Here is a 19185-nt window from a genome sequence, read left to right on the forward strand (position 1 = left end):
GCGGTGTAGATATTTCCATGTTTTTACAGATATCGGTGTAGATATTTCCATGTTTACACAGATTGCGGTGTAGATATTTCCATCTTTCTACAGATGGCATTGTAGATATTTCCATGTTTATACAGATGACTGTATAGGTATTTCCATGTTTTTACAGATGGCGGTGCAGATATTTCCATGTCTATAGAGATAGCGGTGTAGATATTTCCATGTTTGTACAGATGGCGGTGTTGATATTTCCATCTATACACAGATGGCCATGTAGATATTTTCATGTTTATTCTGATGGCGGCGTAGATTTTTCCAAGGACATGAAGATGGCGGTGTAGTTATTTCCATTTATATACAGATAGAGGTGTAGGTATTTCCATGTTTACACAGATGGTGGTGTAGATATTTCCGTGTTTATACACATGGCGGAGTAGATACTTCCATCTTTATGGAGATGGCAGTGTAGATATTTTCATGTTCATAGAGATGACGGTGTAGATATTTCCATATTTATAGAGATAGCGGTGTAGATATTTCCATATTTATAGAGATAGCGGTGTAGATATTTCCATCTTTCTACAGATGGCAGTGTAGATATTTCCATGTTTATACAGATGGCCGTGTAGATATTTCCATATTTATACAGATGTCTGTGTAGATATTTCCATGTGTATTCAGAAGGTATTGTAGCTATTTCCATGTTTATACAGATGGTGGTGTAGATATTTCCATGTTTATTCAGATAAATGTGTAGATATTTCCATGTTTTTACAGATGGCAGTGTAGATATTTCAATGTTTATATAGATGGCGCTGTTGATATTTCCATGTTTATACAGATAACGGTGGAGATATTTCCATGTTTATACAGAGAACAGTGGAGATATTTCCATGTATATACACATAGCGGTGTACATATTTCCATGTTTATAGAGACAGCGGTGTAGGTATTTCCATGTTTATACAGATAGCGGTGCAGATATTTCCATGTATACACAGATGCCTATGCAGATATTTCCATATTTATACAGAGGGCTGTGTAGATATTTCTATATTCATACAGATGGCAGTGTAGATATTTAAATGTTCCTACACATGACTGTGTAGGTATTTCCATGTTTATACAGATGTCTTTGTAGTTATTTCCATGTTTATAGAGATAGCGGTGCAGATATTTCCATGTTTATACAGATAGCGGTGTATATATTTCCATGTTTATACAGATCATGGTGTAGATATTTCCATGTTTATACAGATAACGGTGAAGTTATTTCCATGTTTATACAAACCGCAGTGTAGATACTTCCATGTTTATAGAGATAGCAGTGTAGATATTTCCATGTTTGTACAGATGGCGGTGTTGATGATTCCATCTATACACTGATTGCCGTGTAGCTATTTCCATGTGTATGCAGATGGCATTGTAGATATTTCCATGTTTATACAGATGGTGGTGTAGATATTTCCATGTTTACACAGATGACTGTATAGGTATTTCGATGTTTATACAGATGGCGGTGTAGATATTTCCTAGTTTATAGAGATAGCAGTGTAGATATTTCCATATTTATACAGATAACGGTGTAGAAGTTTCCATGATTATACAGATAGCGGTGTAAACATTTCCATGTTTATACAGATCACGGTGTAGATATTTCCATGTTTATAGAGATAGCAGTGTAGATATTTCCATGTTTATACTGATAGCGGTGTTGATATTTCCATGTTTATACAGACCGCGGTGTAGATATTTCCATGTTTATACAGATAGCGGTGCAGATATTTCCATGTTTGTACAGATGGCGGTGTTGATATTTCCATCTATACACAGATGACCGTGTAGATACTTCCATGTTTATACAGATGGCGGCGCAGATATTTCCATGGATATGTAGATGGCGGTGTAGATATTTCCATGTTTATACAGATAGCGGTGTAGTTATTTCCATGTTTATATAGATAGCGGTGTAGATATTTCCATGTATGTACACATGGCTCTGTAGATATTTCCATGTTTATACAGATGGCGGTGTAGATATTTCCATGTTTATACAGATAACTTTTTAAGTATTTCCATGTTTATATAGACGGCGGTGTAGATATTTCGATGTTTATAGAGATAGCAGTGGAGATATTTCCATGGTTATACAGATAGCGGTGTAGATATTTCCATGTTTATACTGATCGTGGTGTAGACATTTCCATGTTTATAGAGATGGCGGTGTAGATATTTCCATGTTCATAGAGATAGCGGTGTTGATTTTTCCATGTTTATAGAGATAGCGGTGTGGATATTTCCATGTTTATACCGATAGGGGTTTAGATATTTCCCTGTTTATAGAGATGGCGGTGTAGATATTTCCATGTTTATACAGATCACGGTGTAGATATTTCCTTGTTTATACAAATAGCGGTGTAGTTATTTCCATGTTTATAAAGATAGTGGTGTAGATATTTCCATGTATATACAGATGGCTGTGTAGATATTTCCATGTTTATACAGATGGCTGTGTAGATATTTCCATGTTTATACAGATGGCTGTGTACATATTTCCATGTTTATACAGATGACTTTGTAGGTATTTCCATGTTTATACTGAGGGCTGTGTAGGTATTTCCATGTTTATAGAGATAACTGTGTAGATATTTCCATGTTTATACATATAGCGGTGTAGATATTTCCATGTTTATACAGATCGTGGTGTAGATATTTCCATGTTTATACAGATCGCGGTGTTGATATTTCCATCTTTATTCAGATAGCGGTGTAGATATTTCCATGTTTTTACAGATATCGGTGTAGATATTTCCATGTTTACACAGATTGCGGTGTAGATATTTCCATCTTTCTACAGATGGCATTGTAGATATTTCCATGTTTATACAGATGACTGTATAGGTATTTCCATGTTTTTACAGATGGCGGTGCAGATATTTCCATGTCTTTAGAGATAGCGGTGTAGATATTTCCATGTTTGTACAGATGGCGGTGTTGATATTTCCATCTATACACAGATGGCCGTGTAGATATTTCCATGTTTATTCAGATGGCGGTGTAGATATTTCCAAGGACATGCAGATGGCGGTGTAGTTATTTCCATGTTTATACAGATAGCGGTGTAGGTATTTCCATGTTTACACAGATGGTGGTGTAGATATTTCCGTTTTTATACACATGGCGGAGTAGATACTTCCATCTTTATGGAGATGGCAGTGTAGATATTTTCGTGTTCATAGAGATACCGGTGTAGATATTTCCATATTTATACAGATAACGGTGTAGATATTTCCATCTTTCTACAGATGGCAGTGTAGATATTTCCATGTTTATACAGATGGCCGTGTAGATATTTCCATATTTATACAGATGTCTGTGTAGATATTTCCATGTGTATACAGATGGTATTTCAGCTATTTCCATGTTTATACAGATGGTGGTGTAGATATTTCCATGTTTATTCAGATGACTGTGTAGATATTTCCATGTTTTTACAGATGGCAGTGTAGATATTTCAATGTTTATATAGATGGCGCTGTTGATATTTCCATGTTTATACAGATAACGGTGGAGATATTTCCATGTTTATAAAGAGAGCAGTGGAGATATTTCCATGTTTATACACATAGCGGTGTACATATTTCCATGTTTATAGAGACAGCAGTGTAGGTATTTCCATGTTTATACAAATAGCGGTGCAGATATTTCCATGTTTACACAGATGCCTATGCAGATATTTCCATATTTATACAGAGGGCTGTGTAGATATTTCTATATTTATACAGATGGCAGTGTAGATATTTAAATGTTCCTACACATGACTGTGTAGGTATTTCCATGTTTATACAGATGTCTTTGTAGTTATTTCCATGTTTATAGAGATAGCGGTGCAGATATTTCCATGTTTATACAGATAGCGGTGTATATATTTCCATGTTTATACAGATCATGGTGTAGATATTTCCATGTTTATACAGATACCGGTGTAGATATTTTCATGTTTATACAGACCGCAGTGTAGATATTTCCATGTTTATAGAGACAGCAGTGTAGATATTTCCATGTTTGTACAGATGGCGGTGTTGATGTTTCCATCTATACACTGATTGCCGTGTAGGTATTTCCATGTGTATACAGATGGCATTGTAGATATTTCCATGTTTGTACAGATGGTGGTGTAGATATTTCCATGTTTACACAAATGACTGTATAGGTATTTCCATGTTTATACACATGGCGGTGTAGATATATCCAAGTTTATAGAGATAGCGGTGTAGATATTTCCATATTTATACAGATAACGGTGTAGAAGTTTCCATGTTTATACAGATAGCAGTGTAAATATTTCCATGTTTATACAGATCACGGTGTAGATATTTCCATGTTTATAGAGATAGCGGTGTAGATATTTCCATGTTTATACCGATAGCGGTGTTGATATTTCCATGTTTATACAGACCGCGGTGTAGATATTTCCATGTTTATACAGATAGCGGTGCAGATATTTCCATGTTTGTACAGATGGCGGTGTTGATATTTCCATCTATACACAGATGACCGTGTAGATGTTTCCATGTTTATACAGACGGTGGCACAGAAATTTCCATGGATATGTAGATGGCGGTGTAGATATTTCCATGTTTATACAGATAGTGGTGTAGTTATTTCCATGTTTATATAGATAGCGGTGTAGATATTTCCATGTATGTACACATGGCTGTGTAGATATTTCCATGTTTATACAGATGGCGGTGTAGATATTTCCATGTTTATACAGATAACTTTGTAAGTATTTCCATGTTTATACATATGGCGGTGTTGATATTTCGATGTTTATAGAGATAGCAGTGGAGATATTTCCATGTTTATACAGATAGCGGTGTAGATATTTCCATGTTTATACTCATCGTGGTGTAGACATTTCCATGTTTATAGAGATGGCGGTGTAGATATTTACATGTTCATAGAGATAGCGGTGTTGATTTTTCCATGTTTATAGAGATAGCGGTGTGGATATTTCCATGTTTATACAGATAGGGGTGTAGATATTTTCCTGTTTATAGAGATGGCGGTGTAGATATTTCCATGTTTATACAGATCACGGTGTAGATATTTCCTTGTTTATACAAATAGCAGTGTAGTTATTTCCATGTTTATACAGATAGTGGTGTAGATATTTCCATGTATATACAGATGGCTGTGTAGAAATTTCCATGTTTATACAGATGGCTGTGTGGATATTTCCATGTTTATACAGATGACTTTGTAGGTATTTCCATGTTTATACAGATGGCGGTGTAGATATTTCCATGTTTATAGAGATAACTGTGTAGATATTTCCATGTTTATACAGATAGCGGTGTAGATATTTCCATGTTTATACAGATCGCGATGTAGATATTTCCATGTTTATGCAGATCGCGGTGTAGATATTTCCATGTTTATACAGATAGCGGTGTAGATATTTCCATGTTTTTACAGATATCGGTGTAGATATTTCCATGTTTACACAGATTGCGGTGTAGATATTTCCATCTTTCTACAGATGGCATTGTAGATATTTCCATGTTTATACAGATGACTGTATAGGTATTTCCATGTTTTTACAGATGGCGGTGCAGATATTTACATGTCTATAGAGATAGCGGTGTAGATATTTCCATGTTTGTACAGATGGCGGTGTTGATATTTCCATCTATACACAGATGGCCGTGTAGATATTTCCATGTTTATTCAGATGGCGGCGTAGATATTTCCAAGGACATGCAGATGGCGGTGTGGTTATTTCCATGTTTATACAGATAGCGGTGTAGGTATTTCCATGTTTACACAGATGGTGGTGTAGATATTTCCGTGTTTATACACATGGCGGAGTAGATACATCCATCTTTATGGAGATGGCAGTGTAGATATTTTCATGTTCATAGAGATGGCGGTGTAGATATTTCCATATTTATAGAGATAGTGGTGTAGATATTTCCATCTTTCTACAGATGGCAGTGTAGATATTTCCATGTTTATACAGATGGCCGTGTAGATATTTCCATATTTATACAGATGTCTGTGTAGATATTTCCATGTGTATACAGATGGTATTTTAGCTATATCCATGTTTATACAGATGCTGGTGTAGATATTTCCATGTTTAATCAGATGACTGTGTAGATATTTCCATGTTTTTACAGATGGCAGTGTAGATATTTCAATGTTTATATATATGGCGCTGTTGATATTTCCATGTTTATACAGATAACGGTGGAGATATTTCCATGTTTATACAGAGAGCAGTGGAGATATTTCCATGTTTATACACATAGCGGTGTACATATTTCCATGTTTATAGAGACAGCAGTGTAGGTATTTCCATGTTTATACAGATAGCGGTGCAGATATTTCCATGTTTACACAGATGCCTATGCAGATATTTCCATATTTATACAGAGGGCTGTGTAGATATTTCTATATTTATACAGATGGCAGTGTAGATATTTAAATGTTCCTACACATGACTGTGTAGGTATTTCCATGTTTATACAGATGTCTTTGTAGTTATTTCCATGTTTATAGAGATAGCGGTGCAGATATTTCCATGTTTATACAGATAGCGGTGTATATATTTCCATGTTTATACAGATCATGGTGTAGATATTTCCATGTTTATACAGATACCGGTGTAGATATTTCCATGTTTATACAGACCGCAGTGTATATATTTCCATGTTTATAGAGATAGCAGTGTAGATATTTCCATGTTTGTACAGATGGCGGTGTTGATATTTCCATCTATACACTGATTGCCGTGGAGGTATTTCCATGTGTATAGAGATGGCATTGTAGATATTTCCATGTTTATACAGATGGTGGTGTAGATATTTCCATGTTTACACAGATGACTGTATAGTTATTTCCATGTTTATACAGATGGCGGTGTAGATATATCCAAGTTTATAGAGATAGCGGTGTAGATATTTCCATATTTATACAGATAACGGTGTAGAAGTTTCCATGTTTATACAGATAGCAGTGTAAATATTTCCATGTTTATACAGATCACGGTGTAGATATTTCCATGTTTATAGAGATAGCGGTGTAGATATTTCCATGTTTATACCGATAGCGGTGTTGATATTTCCATGTTTATACAGACCGCGGTGTAGATATTTCCATGTTTATACAGATAGCGGTGCAGATATTTCCATGTTTGTACAGATGGCGGTGTTGATATTTCCATCTATACACAGATGACCGTGTAGATATTTCCATGTTTATACAGACGGCGGCGCAGAAATTTCCATGGATATGTAGATGACGGTGTAGATATTCCCATGTTTATACCGATAGTGGTGTAGTTATTTCCATGTTTATATAGATAGCGGTGTAGATATTTCCATGTATGTACACATGGCTGTGTAGATATTTCCATGTTTATACAGATGGCGGTGTAGATATTTCCATGTTTATACAGATAACTTTGTAAGTATTTCCATGTTTATACAGATGGCGGTGTAGATATTTCGATGTTTATAGAGATAGCTGTGGAGATATTTCCTTGTTTATACAGATAGCGGTGTAGATATTTCCATGTTTATACTGATCGTGGTGTAGACATTTCCATGTTTATAGAGATGGCGGTGTAGATATTTACATGTTCATAGAGATAGCGGTGTTGATTTTTCCATGTTTATAGAGATAGCGGTGTGGATATTTCCATGTTTATACAGATAGGGGTGTAGATATTTTCCTGTTTATAGAGATGGCGGTGTAGATATTTCCATGTTTATACAGATCACGGTGTAGATATTTCCTTGTTTATACAAATAGTGGTGTAGTTACTTCCATGTTGATACAGATAGTGGTGTAGATATTTCCATGTATATAGAGATGGCTGTGTGGATATTTCCAAGTTTATACAGATGGCTGTGTGGATATTTCCATGTTTATACAGATGACTTTGTAGGTATTTCCATGTTTATACAGAAGGCGGTGAAGATATTTCCATGTTTATAGAGATAACTGTGTAGATATTTCCATGTTTATACAGATAGCGGTGTAGATATTTCCATGTTTATACAGATCGCGATGTAGATATTTCCATGTTTATGCAGATCGCGGTGTAGATATTTCCATGTTTATAGAGATAGCGGTGTAGATATTTCCATGTTTTTACAGATATCGGTGTAGATATTTCCATGTTTACACAGATTGCGGTGTAGATATTTCCATCTTTCTACAGATGGCATTGTAGATATTTCCATGTTTATACAGATGACTGTATAGGTATTTCCATGTTTTTACAGATGGCGGTGCAGATATTTCCATGTCTATAGAGATAGCGGTGTAGATATTTCCATGTTTGTACAGATGGCGGTGTTGATATTTCCATCTATACAGAGATGGCCGTGTAGATATTTCCATGTTTATTCAGATGGCGGCGTAGATATTTCCAAGGACATGCAGATGGCGTTGTGGTTATTTCCATGTTTATACAGATAGCGGTGTAGGTATTTCCATGTTTACACAGATGGTGGTGTAGATATTTCCGTGTTTATACACATGGCGGAGTAGATACTTCCATCTTTATGGAGATGGCAGTGTAGATATTTTCATGTTCTTAGAGATGGCGTTTTAGATATTTCCATATTTATAGAGATAGCGGTGTAGATATTTCCATCTTTCTAGAGATGGCAGTGTAGATATTTCCATGTTTATACAGATGGCCGTGTAGATATTTCCATATTTATACAGATGTCTGTGTAGATATTTCCATGTGTATACAGACGGTATTGTAGCTATTTCCATGTTTATACAGATGGTGGTGTAGATATTTCCATGTTTATTCAGATGACTGTGTAGATATTTCCATGTTTTTACAGATGGCAGTGTAGATATTTCAATGTTTATATAGACGGCGCTGTTGATATTTCCATGTTTATAGAGACAGCAGTGTAGGTATTTCCATGTTTATACAGATAGCGGTGCAGATATTTCCATGTTTACACAGATGCCTATGCAGATATTTCCACATTTATACAGAGGGCTGTGTAGATATTTCTATATTTATACAGATGGCAGTGTAGATATTTAAATGTTCCTACACATGACTGTGTAAGTATTTCCATGTTTATACAGATGTCTTTGTAGTTATTTCCATGTTTATAGAGATAGCGGTGCAGATGTTTCCATGTTTATACAGATAGCGGTGTATATATTTCCATGTTTATACAGATCATGGTGTAGATATTTCTATTTTTATACAGATACCGGTGTAGATATTTCCATGTTTATACTCACCGCACTGTAGATATTTCCATGTTTATAGAGATAGCAGTGTAGATATTTCCATGTATGTACAGATGGCGGTGTTGATGTTTCCATCTATACACTGATTGCCGTGTAGGTATTTCCATGTGTATACAGATGGCATTGTAGATATTTCCATGTTTATACAGATGGTGGTGTAGATATTTCCATGTTTACCCAGATGACTGTGTAGGTATTTCCATGTTTATACAGATGGCGGTGTAGATATTTCCAAGTTTATAGAGATAGCGGTGTAGATATTTCCACATTTATACAGATAACGGTGTAGAAGTTTCCATGTTTATACAGATAGCGGTGTAAATATTTCCATGTTTATACAGATAACGGTGTAGATATTTCCATGTTTATAGAGATAGCGTTGTAGATATTTCCATGTTTATACCGATAGCGGTGTTGATATTTCCATGTTTATACAGACAGCGGTGTTGATATTTCCATGTTTATACAGATAGCGGTGCAGATATTTCCATGTTTGTACAGATGGCGGTGTTGATATTTCCATGTATACACAGATAACCGTGTAGATATTTCCATGTTTATACAGATGGCGGCGCAGATATTTCCATGGATATGTAGATAGCGGTGTAGTTATTTCCATGTTTATATAGATAGCGGTGTAGATATTTCCATGTATGTGCACATGGCTGTGTAGATATTTCCATGTTTATACAGATGGTGGTGAAGATATTTCCATGTTTATACAGATAACTTTGTAAGTATTTCCATGTTTACACAGATGGCGGTGTAGATATTTCGATGTATATAGAGATAGCAGTGGAGGTATTTCCATGTTTATACAGATAGCGGTGTAGATATTTCCATGTTTATACTGATCGTGGTGTAGACATTTCCATGTTTATAGAGATGGCGGTGTAGATAATTCCATGTTCATAGAGATTTCTGTGTTGATTTTTCCATGTTTATAGAGATAGCGGTGTGGATATTTCCATGTTTATACAGATAGGGGTGTAGATATTTCCCTGTTTATAGAGATGGCGGTGTAGATATTTCCATGTTTATACAGATCACGGTGTAGTTATTTCCTTGTTTATACAAATAGCAGTGTAGTTATTTCCATGTTTATACAGATAGTGGTGTAGATATTTCCATGTATATACAGATGGCTGTGTAGATATTTCCATGTTTATACAGATGACTTTGTAATTATTTCCATGTTTATACAGATGGCTGTGTAGAAATTTCCATGTTTATACAGATGGCTGTGTGGATATTTCCATGTTTATACAGATGACTTTGTAGGTATTTCCATGTTTATACAGATGGCGGTGTAGACATTTCCATGTTTATAGAGATAACTGTGTAGATATTTCCATGTTTATACAGATAGCGGTGTAGATATTTCCATGTGTATACAGATCGCGATGTAGATATTTCCATGTTTATGCAGATCGCGGTGTAGATATTTCCATGTTTACACAGATTGCGGTGTAGATATTTCCATCTTTCTACAGATGGCATTGTAGATATTTCCATGTTTATACAGATGACTGTATAGGTATTTCCATGTTTTTACAGATGGCGGTGCAGATATTTCCATGTTTATAGAGATAGCGGTGTAGATATTTCCATGTTTGTACAGATGGCGGTGTTGATATTTCCATCTATACAGAGATGGCCGTGTAGATATTTCCATGTTTATTCAGATGTCGGCGTAGATATTTCCAAGGACATGCAGATGGCGGTGTGGTTATTTCCATGTTTATACAGATAGCGGTGTAGGTATTTCCATGTTTACACAGATGGTGGTGTAGATATTTCCGTGTTTATACACATGGCGGAGTAGATACTTCCATCTTTATGGAGATGGCAGTGTAGATATTTTCATGTTCATAGAGATGGCGATGTAGATATTTCCATATTTATAGAGATAGCGGTGTAGATATTTCCATCTTTCTACAGATGGCAGTGTAGATATTTCCATGTTTATACAGATGGCCGTGTAGATATTTCCATATTTATACAGATGTCTGTGTAGATATTTCCATGTGCATACAGATGGTATTTTAGCTATTTCCATGTTTATACAGATGGTGGTGTAGATATTTCCATGTTTATTCAGATGACTGTGTAGATATTTCCATGTTTTTACAGATGGCAGTGTAGATATTTCAATGTTTATATAGATGGCACTGTTGATATTTCCATGTTTATACAGATAACGGTGGAGATATTTCCATGTTTATACAGAGAGCAGTGGAGATATTTCCATGTTTATACACATAGCGGTGTACATATTTCCATGTTTATAGAGACAGCGGTGTAGGTATTTCCATGTTTATACAGATAGCGGTGCAGTTATTTCCATGTTTACACAGATGCCTATGCAGATATTTCCATATTTATACAGAGGGCTGTGTAGATATTTCTATATTTATACAGATGGCAGTGTAGATATTTAAATGTTCCTACACATGACTGTGTAGGTATTTCCATGTTTATACAGATGTCTTTGTAGTTATTTCCATGTTTATAGAGATAGCAGTGCAGACAATTCCATGTTTATACAGATAGCGGTGTATATATTTCCATGTTTATACAGATCATGGTGTAGATATTTCCATGTTTATACAGATACCGGTGTAGATATTTCCATGTTTGTACAGATGGCGGTGTTGATATTTCCATCTATAAACTGATTGCCGTGTAGGTATTTCCATGTGTATAGAGATGGCATTGTAGATATTTCCATGTTTATACAGATGGTGGTGTAGATATTTCCATGTTTACACAGATGACTGTTTAGTTATTTCCATGTTTATATAGATGGCGGTGTAGATATATCCAAGTTTATAGAGATAGCGGTGTAGATATTTCCATATTTATACAGATAACGGTGCAGAAGTTTCCATGTTTATACAGATAGCAGTGTAAATATTTCCATGTTTATACAGATCACGGTGTAGATATTTCCATGTTTATAGAGATAGCGGTGTAGATATTTCCATGTTTATACCGATAGCGGTGTTGATATTTCCGTGTTTATACAGACCACGGTGTAGATATTTCCATGTTTATACAGATAGCGGTGCAGATATTTCCATGGATATGTAGATGGCGGTGTAGATATTTCCATGTTTATACAGATAGCGGTGTAGTTATTTCCATGTTTATATAGATAGCGGTGTAGATATTTCCATGTATGTACACATGGCTGTGTAGATATTTCCATGTTTATACAGAGGGCGGTGTAGATATTTCCATGTTTATACAGATAACTTTGTAAGTATTTCCATGTTTATACAGATGGCGGTGTAGTTATTTCGATGTTTATAGAGATAGCAGTGGAGATATTTCCATGTTTATACGGATAGCGGTGTAGATATTTCCATGATTATACTGATCGTGGTGTTGACATTTCCATGTTTATAGAGATGGCGGTGTAGATATTTCCAAGTTCATAGAGATAGCGGTGTTGATTTTTCCATGTTTATAGAGATAGCGGTGTGGATATTTCCATGTTTATACAGATAGGGGTGTAGATATTTCCCTGTTCATAGAGATGGCGGTGTAGATATTTCCATGATTATACAGATCACGGTGTAGATATTTCCTTGTTTATACAGATGACTTTGTAGGTATTTCCATGTTTATACAGATGGAGGTGTAGATATTTCCATGTTTATAGAGATAACTGTGTAGATATTTCCATGTTTATACAGATAGCGGTGTACATAATTACATGTTTATACAGATCGCGTTGTAGGTATTTCCATGTTTATACAGATCGCGGTGTAGATATTTCCATGTTTATACAGATAGCGGTGTAGATATTTCCATGTTTTTACAGATATCGGTGTAGATATTTCCATGTTTACACAAATTGCGGTGTAGATATTTCCATCTTTCTACAGAAGGCATTGTAGATATTTCCATGTTTATACAGATGACTGTATAGGTATTTCCATGTTTTTACAGATGGCAGTGCAGATATTTCCATGTCTATAGAGATAGCGGTGTAGATATTTCCATGTTTGTACAGATGGCGGTGTTGATATTTCCATCTATACACAGATGGTCGTGTAGATATTTCCATGTTTATTCAGATGGCGGCGTAGATATTTCCAAGGACATGCAGATGGCGGTGTAGTTATTTCCATGTTTATACAGATAGCGGTGTTGGTATTTCCATGTTTACACAGATGGTGGTGTAGATATTTCCGTGTTTATACACATGGCGGAGTAGATACTTCCATCTTTATGGAGATGGCAGTGTAGATATATTCATGTTCATAGAGATGGCGGTGTAGATATTTCCATATTTATAGAGATAGCGGTGTAGATATTTCCATCTTTCTACAGATGGCAGTGTAGATATTTCCATGTTTATGCAGATGGCCGTGTAGATATTTCCATATTTATACAGATGTCTGTGTAGATATTTCCATGTGTATACAGATGGTATTGTAGCTATTTCCATGTTTATACAGATGGTGGTGTAGATATTTCCATGTTTATTCAGATGAATATGTAAATATTTCCATGTTTTTACAGATGGCAGTGTAGATATTTCAATGTTTATATAGATGGCGCTGTTGATATTTCCATGTTTATACAGAGAGCAGTGGAGATATTTCCATGTTTATACACATAGCGGTGTACATATTTCCATGTTTACACAGATGCCTATGCAGATATTTCCATATTTATACTGAGGGCTGTGTAGATATTTCTATATTTATACAGATGGCAGTGCAGATATTTAAATGTTCCTACACATGACTGTGTAGATATTTCCATGTTTATACAGATGTCTTTGTAGTTATTTCCATGTTTATAGAGATAGCGGTGCAGATATTTCAATGTTTATACAGATAGCGGTGTATATATTTCCATGTTTATACAGATCATGGTGTAGATATTTCCATGTTTATACAGATACCGGTGTAGTTATTTCCATGTTTATACAGACCGCAGTGTAGATATTTCCATGTTTATAGATATAGCAGTGTAGATATTTCCATGTTTGTACAGATGCCGGTGTTGATGTTTCCATCTATACACTGATTGCCGTGTAGGTATTTCCATGTGTATACAGATGGCATTGTAGATATTTCCATGTTTATACAGATGGTGGTGTACATATTTCCATGTTTACACAGATGACTGTATAGGTATTTCCATGTTTATACAGATGGCGGTGTAGATATTTCCAAGTTTATAGAGATAGCAGTGTAGACATTTCCATATTTATACAGATAACGGTGTAAAAGTTTCCATGTTTATACAGATAGCGGTGTAAATATTTCCATGTTTATACAGATCACGGTGTAGATATTTCCATGTTTATAGAGATAGCGGTGTAGATATTTCCATGTTTATACCGATAACGGTATTGATATTTCCATGTTTATACAGACCGCGGTGTAGTTATTTCCATGTTTATAAAGATAGCGGTGCAGAAATTTCCATGTTTGTACAGATGGCGGTGTTGATATTTCCATCTATACACAGATGACCGTGTAGATATATCCATGTTTATACAGATGGCGGCGCAGATATGTCCATGGATATGTAGATGGCGGTGTAGATATTTCCATGTTTATAGAGATAGCGGTGTAGTTATTTCCATGTTTATATAGATAGCGGTGTAGATATTTCCATGTATGTACACATGGCTGTGTAGATATTTCCATGTTTATACAGATGGCGGTGTAGATATTTCCATGTTTATACAGATAACTTTGTAAGTATTTCCATGTTTATACAGATGGCGGTGTAGATATTTCGATGTTTATAGAGATAGCAGTGGAGATATTTCCATGTTTATACAGATAGCGGTGTAGATATTTCCATGTTTATACTGATCGTGGTGTAGACATTTCCATGTATGTAGAGATGGCGGTGTAGATATTTCCATGTTCATAGAGATAGCGGTGTTGATTTTTCCATGTTTATAGAGATAGTGGTGTGGATATTTCCATGTTTATACAGATAGGTGTGTAGATATTTCCCTGTTTATAGAGATGGCGGTGTAGATATTTCCATGTTTATACAGATCACAGTGTAGATATTTCCTTGTTTATACAAATAGCGGTGTAGTTATTTCCATGTTTATACAGATAGTGGTGTAGATATTTCCATGTTTATAGAGATGGCTGTGTAGATATTTCCATGTTTATACAGATGGCTGTGTAGATATTTCCATGTTTATACAGATGACTTTGTAGATATTTCCATGTTTATACAAATGGCGGTGTCGATATTTCCAAGTTTATAGAGATAGCGGTGTAGACATTTCCATATTTTTACAGATAACGGTGTAGAAGTTTCCATGTTTATACAGATAGCGGTGTAAATATTTCCCTGTTTATACAGATCACGGTGTAGATATTTCCATGTTTATAGAGATAGCGGTGTAGATATTTCCATGTTTATACCGATAGCGGTATTGATATTTCTATGTTTATACAGACCGCGGTGTAGTTATTTCCATGTTTATACAGACAGCGGTGCAGAAATTTCCATGTTTGTACAGATGGCGGTGTTGATATTTCCATCTATACACAGATGACCGTGTAGATATTTCCATGTTTATACAGATGGCGGCGCAGATATTTCCATGGATATGTAGATGGCGGTGTAGATATTTCCATGTTTATACAGATAGCGGTGTAGTTATTTCCATGTTTATATAGATAGCGGTGTAGATATTTCCATGTATGTACACATGGCTGTGTAGATATTTCCATGTTTATACAGATGGCGGTGTAGATATTTCCATGTTTATACAGATAACTTTGTAAGTATTTCCATGTTTATACAGATGGCGGTGTTGATATTTCGATGTTTATAGAGATAGCAGTGGAGATATTTCCATGTTTATACAGATAGCGGTGTAGATATTTCCATGTTTATACTGATCGTGGTGTAGACATTTCCATGTTTATAGAGATGGCGGGGTAGATATTTCCATGTTCATAGAGATAGCGGTGTTGATTTTTCCATGTTTATAGAGATAGTGGTGTGGATATTTCCATGTTTATACAGATATGTGTGTAGATATTTCCCTGTTTATAGAGATGGCGGTGTAGATATTTCCATGCTTATACAGATGGCTGTGTAGATATTTCCATGTTTATACAGATGACTTTGTAGTTATTTCCATGTTTATACAGATGGCGGTGTCGATATTTCCATATTTATAGAGATAACTGTGTAGATATTTCCATGTTTATACAGATAGCGGTGTAGATATTTCCATGTTTATACAGATCGCGGTGTAGATATTTCCATGTTTATACAGATCGCGGTGTAGATATTTCCATGTTTATACAGATAGCGGTGTAGATATTTCCATGTTTTTACAGATATCGGTGTAGATATTTCCATGTTTACACAGATTGCGGTGTAGATATTTCCATCTTTCTACAGATGGCATTGTAGATATTTCCATGTTTATACAGATGACTGTATAGGTATTTCCATGTTTTTACAGATGGCGGTGCAGATATTTCCATGTCTATAGAGATAGCGGTGTAGATATTTCCATGTTTGTACAGATGGCGGTGTTGATATTTCCATCTATACAGAGATGGCCGTGTAGATATTTCCATGTTTATTCAGATGGCGGCGTAGATTTTTCCAAGGACATGAAGATGGCGGTGTAGTTATTTCCATTTATATACAGATAGCGGTGTAGGTATTTCCATGTTTACACAGATGGTGGTGTAGATATTTCCGTGTTTATACACATGGCGGAGTAGATACTTCCATCTTTATGGAGATGGCAGTGTAGATATTTTCATGTTCATAGAGATGACGGTGTAGATATTTCCATATTTATAGAGATAGCGGTGTAGATATTTCCATCTTTCTACAGATGGCAGTGTAGATATTTCCATGTTTATACAGATGGCCGTGTAGATATTTCCATATTTATACAGATGTCTGTGTAGATATTTCCATGTGTATTCAGATGGTATTGTAGCTATTTCCATGTTTATACAGATGGTGGTGTAGATATTTCCATGTTTATTCAGATAAATGTGTAGATATTTCCATGTTTTTACAGATGGCAGTGTAGATATTTCAATGTTTATATAGATGGCGCTGTTGATATTTCCATGTTTATACAGATAACGGTGGAGATATTTCCATGTTTATACAGAGAACATTGGAGATATTTCCATGTACATACACATAGCGGTGTACATATTTCCATGTTTATAGACACAGCGGTGTAGGTATTTCCATGTTTATACAGATAGCGGTGCAGATATTTCCATGTATACACAGATGCCTATGCAGATATTTCCATATTTATACAGAGGGCTGTGTAGATATTTCTATATTCATACAGATGGCAGTGTAGATATTTAAATGTTCCTACACATGACTGTGTAGGTATTTCCATGTTTATACAGATGTCTTTGTAGATATTTCCATGTTTATAGAGATAGCGGTGCAGATATATCCATGTTTATACAGATAGCGGTGTATATATTTCCATGTTTATACAGATCATGGTGTAGATATTTCCATGTTTATACAGATAACGTTGTAGTTATTTCCATGTTTATACAAACCGCAGTGTAGATACTTCCATGTTTATAGAGATAGCAGTGTAGATATTTCCATGTTTGTACAGATGGCGGTGTTGATGTTTCCATCTATACACTGATTGCCGTGTAGGTATTTCCATGTGTATGCAGATGGCATTGTAGATATTTCCATGTTTATACAGATGGTGGTGTAGATATTTCCATGTTTACACAGATGACTGTATAGGTATTTCGATGTTTATACAGATGGCGGTGTAGATATTTCCTAGTTTATAGAGATAGCAGTGTAGATATTTCCATATTTATACAGATAACGGTGTAGAAGTTTCCATGATTATACAGATAGCGGTGTAAATATTTCCATGTTTATACAGATCACGGTGTAGATATTTCCATGTTTATAGAGATAGCAGTGTAGATATTTCCATGTTTATACTGATAGCGGTGTTGATATTTCCATGTTTATACAGACCGCAGTGTAGATATTTCCATGTTTATACAGATAGCGGTGCAGATATTTCCATGTTTGTACAGATGGCGGTGTTGATATTTCCATCTATACACAGATGACCGTGTAGATAGTTCCATGTTTATACAGATGGCGGCGCAGATATTTCCATGGATATGTAGATGGCGGTGTAGATATTTCCATGTTTATACAGATAGCGGTGTAGTTATTTCCATGTTTATATAGATAGCGGTGTAGATATTTCCATGTATGTACACATGGCTCTGTAGATATTTCCATGTTTATACAGATGGCGGTGTAGATATTTCCATGTTTATACAGATAACTTTTTAAGTATTTCCATGTTTATATAGACGGCGGTGTAGATATTTCAATGTTTATAGAGATAGCAGTGGAGATATTTCCATGTTTATACAGATAGCGGTGTAGATATTTCCATGTTTATACTGATCGTGGTGTAGACATTTCCATGTTTATAGAGATGGCGGTGTAGATATTTCCATGTTCATAGAGATAGCGGTGTTGATTTTTCCATGTTTATAGAGATAGCGGTGTGGATATTTCCATGTTTATACCGATAGGGGTTGAGATATTTCCCTGTTTATAGAGATGGCGGTGTAGATATTTCCATGTTTATACAGATCACGGTGTAGATATTTCCTTGTTTATACAGATGGCTGTGTACATATTTCCATGTTTATACAGATGACTTTGTAGTTATTTCCATGTTTATACAGATAGTGGTGTAGATATTTCCATGTATATACAGATGGCTGTGTAGATATTTCCATGTTTATACAGATGGCTGTGTAGATATTTCCATGTTTATACAGATGGCTGTGTACATATTTCCATGTTTATACAGATGACTTTGTAGGTATTTCC

This window comes from Pan troglodytes, chromosome 20 (genome assembly GCF_028858775.2).
Source record: "Pan troglodytes isolate AG18354 chromosome 20, NHGRI_mPanTro3-v2.0_pri, whole genome shotgun sequence".
Lineage (NCBI taxonomy): Eukaryota > Metazoa > Chordata > Mammalia > Primates > Hominidae > Pan > Pan troglodytes.